This window comes from Hevea brasiliensis, chromosome 11 (genome assembly GCF_030052815.1).
Source record: "Hevea brasiliensis isolate MT/VB/25A 57/8 chromosome 11, ASM3005281v1, whole genome shotgun sequence".
NCBI classification, from domain to species: domain Eukaryota; kingdom Viridiplantae; phylum Streptophyta; class Magnoliopsida; order Malpighiales; family Euphorbiaceae; genus Hevea; species Hevea brasiliensis.
In genome coordinates this window covers 79277037-79284242 of record NC_079503.1, presented here as the reverse complement: position 1 = coordinate 79284242, position 7206 = coordinate 79277037, and the positions used below count along the sequence as shown (strand labels likewise).

At 30.9% G+C, this 7206-nt stretch overlaps 1 pseudogene; it reads right to left on the bottom strand.

Annotated features, from left to right (window-relative positions):
* Positions 1–2937: 2937 nt before the first annotated feature.
* On the bottom strand, positions 2938–3642 carry LOC110670055 (protein DOG1-like 4; annotated as a pseudogene).
* Positions 3643–7206: the final 3564 nt, after the last annotated feature.

Genomic DNA, 7206 nt, shown 5'->3' with positions numbered 1-7206 from the left:
GACCTAGGGAAGGCAACCTATATTCTTGGGATTCGCATCGATAGAGATAGAGCGAAAAGAATAATTGGTTTATCCCAAAGTCTATACTTGAAAAGGGTGTTAAAGAGGTTTAACATGCTTGTTTCCAAGAAAGGATTGTTACCAGTGAGACATGGTATCCACCTTTCTAAAGAGATGTCTCCAAAGACACCTGAAGAAAGAGATAAAATGGTCAGGATTCCATATGCTTTGGCTATTGGAAGTTTGAAGTATGCAATGTTGTGTTCTAGGCCGGATATCGCATATGCTGTTAGTTTGACTAGCAGGCACCAATCCAATCCAGGTTTGGAATGTTGGATAGCTGTCAAGAATATCCTTAAGTACTTGAGGAAAACTAAGGATTTATTCTTAATTTATGGAGGTGGTGACTTGCAATTGGATGATCATCCTAATTCTAATTTCCAATCAGATATCGATGATAGAAAGTCTACCTTTGGGTATGTGTTCATTTGTAATAGAAGTGCAGTCAGTTGTAACAGTTCCATGCAGGGTATGACTGCAGATTCCACTACAGAAATTTGAGTATTTTCTGCATCGAGATCTTGCAAAGAAGGCTGTTTGGATATAAAGAACCTCGATCTCACTAGAAATCCAAACACATAGAAAGGCGCTATCACATTATCAGAGAGATAGTTGGGCAAGGCTATATAGCCATGCAGAAAATAGCATCAGCTAAAAAATCTAGCTGATCCATTCACTAAGCCTTTGTCACAAGCACAGTTAGATCGACATCTTGAGAAGATGGGTCTAAGGTATTGTAAAGAATGGCTCTAGTGCTAGTGGGAGATTGTTAGTAGTATGCCCTAGAGCATATCATTTAGTATGTATCTTGTATATGTTTTTATTAATAAAAGGCATTTTCACTTTTTCGTTTACATAATATATTTATGTGTAATAGAAAATGTCCATTGATATTTTGTTAGAAATTCTATTCTTAAGTTGTTAAGAATATGAGTGACAGTATTTCTAGCACAAAGTATCATAAATAGGTTCATAATCGAGGATACTTCACAATAAGGACATGACTTATCCAGAAAGATAGTAATCATGTTTGTTCCCAAGTTATTTATATGAGATGTAAATAAGATGGAATGGTGAGTCTCATACCATATAACAAACATGATAGGCACTTATACATGTTAAGTAGGTCGAACTAGTGACATTTATGACAAGCACATGGAGTTTACTCTTGTCAATGTATTATCATAAATCATATCAGTGCATATAATCTTTAGACCTGAGATAGCACATTTATCTTGTATATAGGTAGTTTGAGTTTGATACTGCTTTCATACTTGTACTGTGTATGGGTATATGGGCATGTGTTGGCTCCTACTAGTTATATATGGAGGTAGGTGTTGATTAAGATGGAATCTGTTCCTCTAAGTAAATAGGGATAAAATCCTATGTTCATTTAATTGTTCTTAATGTTTCAATTTCTTGGCCAGGACAGATAGATTTATTTAGAAAAGAGTTTCTAATGAGAAAATCTTTTTAATCAAGAACTGGAATTAAAAGAGAACATAATATTCATAGCAAATGGGGTTTGACATAAACCATGACTCCAGCTTGAGTTGGGATTTTGTAACAGAGAGATTCTAGTCCATGGCAACATATGATTATAGGTTCATTTAAGGTAAACCTTATTACTAATTGGGTGGCCATGGCATGCTATGCTAGGTGTTAACCATGGTCTATGAGGTGCATAAAATGATTTAGAGAAATCATTTATGGTAAAAAAGAGTTCTGATGATATTAAGAGTTGATATCATGTCTCTTGCTAATTAGTGATGAGCCTAGTAAGTCACACACATACACAAGTAATCACCAAATTAAATATGATTTAATTAATTAATTAATTAAAGAGTTTAATTGATTAATTAAATAGGTTTGGTTTGCAATTAGATTGCAAAGTCCCTAGCATGGCTTGAAACCAAATCTAGGTTATTGGATGTATAGTATAAGTTAAATTTATATTTAAAGTGTTTAAATATGAATTTAATTAATGAGAAATTAATTAATAGAGATTAATTAATTTATTTATATTTGATATAAATTGATTAGAAGAAGAGAAATAATTATTTTGGGTTGAGAATTCAAAATTAAGACACAGTGGTATTTTGGTCATTTCACAGGGTGACAAGTGGCACCATGAGATGGTGACACATGGCACTACACATAAGCTTGCCATATGTCTTTTAATCATGTAAGATGATTAAAGTCAAGATTAAATATAGGTTTAACACTTGGCACAATGCGATTGGGTCAATTAAACCTAGAGCCAATCAGAAGGTGACATGTGGCAAGGGTTTTAAGTGGTGACCTAGCTATATAAGGGAAAGGATGAAAAGAAAAATACCTAGCTGCTATTTGTTTCATTGGTACCGCCCCAAAGCACCTCTCCCTTTCATCTTCTTCATCTCTCATCAATTCAAAGAGATTTCCCAACAATCTCTTGAATTAAAAATACTAGAAATCGTTTCTAGTGTCCTGTTTACATCTGTAATCTCTCAAAAGGCAAAACCTGATTTTCTAATTGATTGAAAAAGCTTTAGAAGCTGTTCAAGGGGCTGCCATTGGTGATCTTGGTGTGGACAAGTTAGAGGGACAACATCTGGTGTCCTAGGTGCATCCCAAAGGTGCCAAACACACTGCAGTGCATCAAACAAGTTAGTGCACTTGTTCTTGATCTAATCTAGGGTTCTAATGAATTAATCTGTTAATTCTAAAATCTTAAATGGCAAATGTAGATCCAAAAATATATTAAAAGAGTTTTAATATGCTGTTTATCATTGAAATCAAATAGATAAAAATAAATCTTGCATGATGCATGTGACCCTAGAAGAAAAATTTTGAATTTCAATGATCTAAACTTGTGTTTTTCATGCTTTCGCTCCTTCATTTTCTTAGCTGAATTTGAAGCATGCCAATCCTTGCCAAGAACTCCACAAAATGCAGTGGGCTCAAAACATCCAAAACTCCCTTCAAAGTCCTAAGCCTTACACAGTCTGCCGCTTTCATCACCTTCTCTTGTCCTGCCATTACTCCTTTTAATGCCACCTGCACCAGTACCTCCACTTGCCTCACTTGCTCCCCATTCTTCACTCGAACCACCAACCTTACCACCTCCACCATCTTCCTGTCTGCTACAGCCACTTGTTGCCTCTTCATTTCCTTCTCCACCTTCTCCTCTTCTAACCTTATTTTCACCCTCAAAGCCTCAATCTTTCTAATCTGTTCTTGTGTCAATTCAACCAGACTCGAACTGGGAATACCATTTGTCCTTATTGAGTTAACCAGTTTAAACACTGCTGAAGGTTTCCACCTAGTAACCCAAGAATACGCATTCTCTAAAGCGGAAATCCAAATTGGACAAAAGAAAGCAAGCACATCTTCATGGGTTAAGGCCCATTTTATAGTGTAGTAGACTTTGTAATGTTGTGTGACTTTGGACACTGAAGCTTATAGCTCTTACTCACACTCACACCCAGTTTTAGCCCGATAATCCTTAGACGCCCTTCGCAGGTGTTGTAAATACTCATCGAGTTAACACATCCACTTCTCAAAAAACTCAAAGAACCTCTCTTCAACTTTAGTTTTCATATCTTTCCCCTTTCGTTAAAGCAAAGACATGGGAGAAAGAAGAGGGATAGCTAGCTAGCTAGGACTAGGTGGGAGATGGAGAGAGATGAATAGAGTGATATGTTTTTATATATAAGAAAAGGTATGCTTGTGCTTGGCTTATGTGCAGCAATGAGTCAGTGGTGTCAAGGGATGAGTGACGCTTTGCAAATGGGGAAAGCCTCTCCCAATGAGGGACATGAGTTTGATGGATTTAGGTTTGGCTTTGACCATGTTGATGAGTCACTCATGCACCCCACCACCTAGTGTTTTATGTTTCTTATATTGAAAAACGTGTCAGTAAAATAAACTATGTTGAGTTCAACGTGAAACCCAGATATCTTCCTCTTCCTTCGTTGTCTCCCCCAACTTAACCTGCCTCTGAGGTAATATACAACTCCATGTAACTTGCTTCTTTTGCTGACATGTTTGAATAGCTACAAGCCAACAACTTGCTTTAAGCTTTTGATTCTATTGATTTGAGTTTGATTATTTCTTGTTGCTTACAGTTGCTTCAATCAACGAATTTATCATTTGAGTAATTATTAATTTAGGTTTTGCCAAAAATGGTTATGAATATGAAGACCAATGAATAACAACTCTAACTCACAAAAAGGCCCTAAAAATAATAATGGCAAATTTTTTATTTTTTTTTCAATCGACAATTCAAGCATACATAAAAGCTTTAAAATCCAAAATGTTACCATTCAATATGGGAATTTTCTGGGTTATGTGCAAAAAGTGTTTTGGGAGAAAAAAGAGTATGCATATATATAAAGAGAGAGAGACTATGCCCCAGGGCATTGCAAAACCACCAGCAAAACTAGAAAGTGGGTGCTCAATTGAAGTTTTGTAAAATGAATGCATTCAGCTCTCACTAAATATGATACTTGCTTGGTTTTCTACTCAAAGCATAATAAATTGGACGAAATTAAAAAGGAAAATCCAAGAATGTGTTCAGGTAAGCATAATATGTATTTTGGGAACTTGACCCACGTGTTTGATCCAAACAAGGTCTCTCGTGGTCCGCTGATCCAATAATCTTTTCCTATATCAATGTCCCATTGAAAAAGGTCCAAAATAGGAAGTTTGGAAACTGATTAACATCTAAAAATAATTTACTTATAAATATTGAAAGAGAAATTATTGAACTTTTTAATTCGGATTTCATTATTGATGAATTCAGAGATTTAAAAAAGTGTCAAGAGCACCATAAAAGAGGTATATCACTCTACTAGTATTATTAGTGTTTATTTCTTTAAAATTATTTTATATTTAGACATACTTTATGAAATTTGAAAATAAATATGCACTTTAATAACTTTTAAAATACATCATCATATGATTATTATGCAAGTAGCAAATAGTTGATCCTTAATATTATCATCCAAGGTCCGCCCTTGACCATTTTCACCATCTTCACTGGATCACCGTTGTCATCACCTCTGTTATTATCACCACACGGCCATCACCACTATCACCATTACTACCACTATTTGATTGTTGTCATTACCACTTAGCCACCACCATTACTACTATTTGATCCTCATTGTTGTTGCCACCATAAAAATATTAATAATTTCAAATTAAAATAATATTTAATAAAATAATATTATATATTAAAATTTTATTTTTAATTTAATTATATTTTATCAATATATATATATATATATATATATATATATATATATATATATATAAATATGAGATTTATTAATAATTACATTACACTTTTATTCTTCTAAATAAAATAATGTAATATATAACTTTAATTTCAATTAATTATATTGCATTATACTCAGAGGAGAGTGTGTGGCAATTGGTTCAAGTATACTAAGAAGTTGCCCCAAAGGCACACTTCAATACTCTAAGAAAAGCTCCACAAGCATGACCGATCACCTACGCCAGTCCGGCTGCCGGAATCGGTGATTTTAATTTGAGTGAAAGGGAGGATGAGTGATCACCTACGCCAGTCCTGATCTTGGCGATTCCAGTTCTACTAAGGTCAGGTTGGAGGCGAGTCCCATTTTGATTCCAAACTGCAATTTAAAAAAAAAAAAAAATTGAAAAAAAAATAAGGCTTCATTTATTTTTTTAAAAATAAATGGAGTCTAATATATATATAACAATATTTTGAATCAAAATTATAGAGATATGTAAAAAAATTAAAAATTTATGTATTTTATTAAATTTATCAAATATTATGCATGTTTAAAAAAACTTTAAAAAAAATACATCAATTTACAAATTAAAAAAAATACATTTACTTGTTAAATTAGAAAAATTACAATATTATTTTTAGGAAAAAGAAAAAATATTGGACTTCAACTTAATTATTTAACAATTAAATTACATACATATTCTCTTCAAATTAAAGAACTCTTCAAATTAAAGAAATCAAAATCTTTCTATTTAAAATAAAAAAAATCCCTACATATCTTATTAGTCTATTCTTTATTTATCCCCACACATCTACTCTTTATTAGTCCAATGCATGTATAATGCCCCATTAACATATCATATGAACTATTTAATATTACCTTAGGATATAGTAACAAGAAAAATTAAATGACCCAAAGCATCTAATAAAAATAAAAATTAAATGAATCTCTTTAAAATAATTGAGTATTTTTATCTTATGGCATAAATTAATTCCTTTAATTGCACATCATTTTTAGTTTCTTTTAAAATACCTACTATATTAATGCTTCAATTAGAAAATTATGTAAAATTGGTCAATCAACATGAGAAAATGTAAGCATAAATCATTAAAAACTTGCGAAACATCACAAATATTTTATAAACAATCTAATTGTTGTGATAAAAAAAAAATTTGAAAAGAAAGAATATAACAAATTTTTAAAATTAAAAATTTAATTTAAAATTTTATAAGTGAAATTTCACTTTATTAGAGATATCCATAATAAAGCTCTTAGGATGTATTTATTTTTACCACAATATTATCTCACCCTTTCATAACACTACTATGCGTGTATAAAATATAAAGAATTTTTACATAAAGGAAATTTATTTAGTATATTTTAGAAAAAATTATTATGTAGTTTATATATTTTAACGAAATTAATTATTTAATTTTTATATTTTAAAAAATACATTATTCGGTTGTTATGTTTTTCTTTTGTTAAATTATATAATTCATCTGTTAAATTTTTTGTTATTAATGCTATTCAAATTACTATTTAGCCCATCTATTTTAAAAAAAAACTAATTAGTTAATATCTATATTTTGAAAAATATTATTATTTAGTCTATCTATTTTAGTGAAACTAATTAGTTAGTTTATATATTTTGAAAATATAGTATTTTAAAAAATATATTATTGATAAAAAATAGAAATTTTACTGTGTGAGATTAAATCTAAATTTATATATTTTTTAAAATTTTTAATTCATTGAACATCATTTTTATATTTTCTCTACTAAAAAATAATTTTTCTTAATTATTTAAAAATTTAAGGAAATATAAAATATAGAGAGAAAAAAATAAGAAAAAATAAGAGAGAAATAAATGGGAGAGTGATGATTA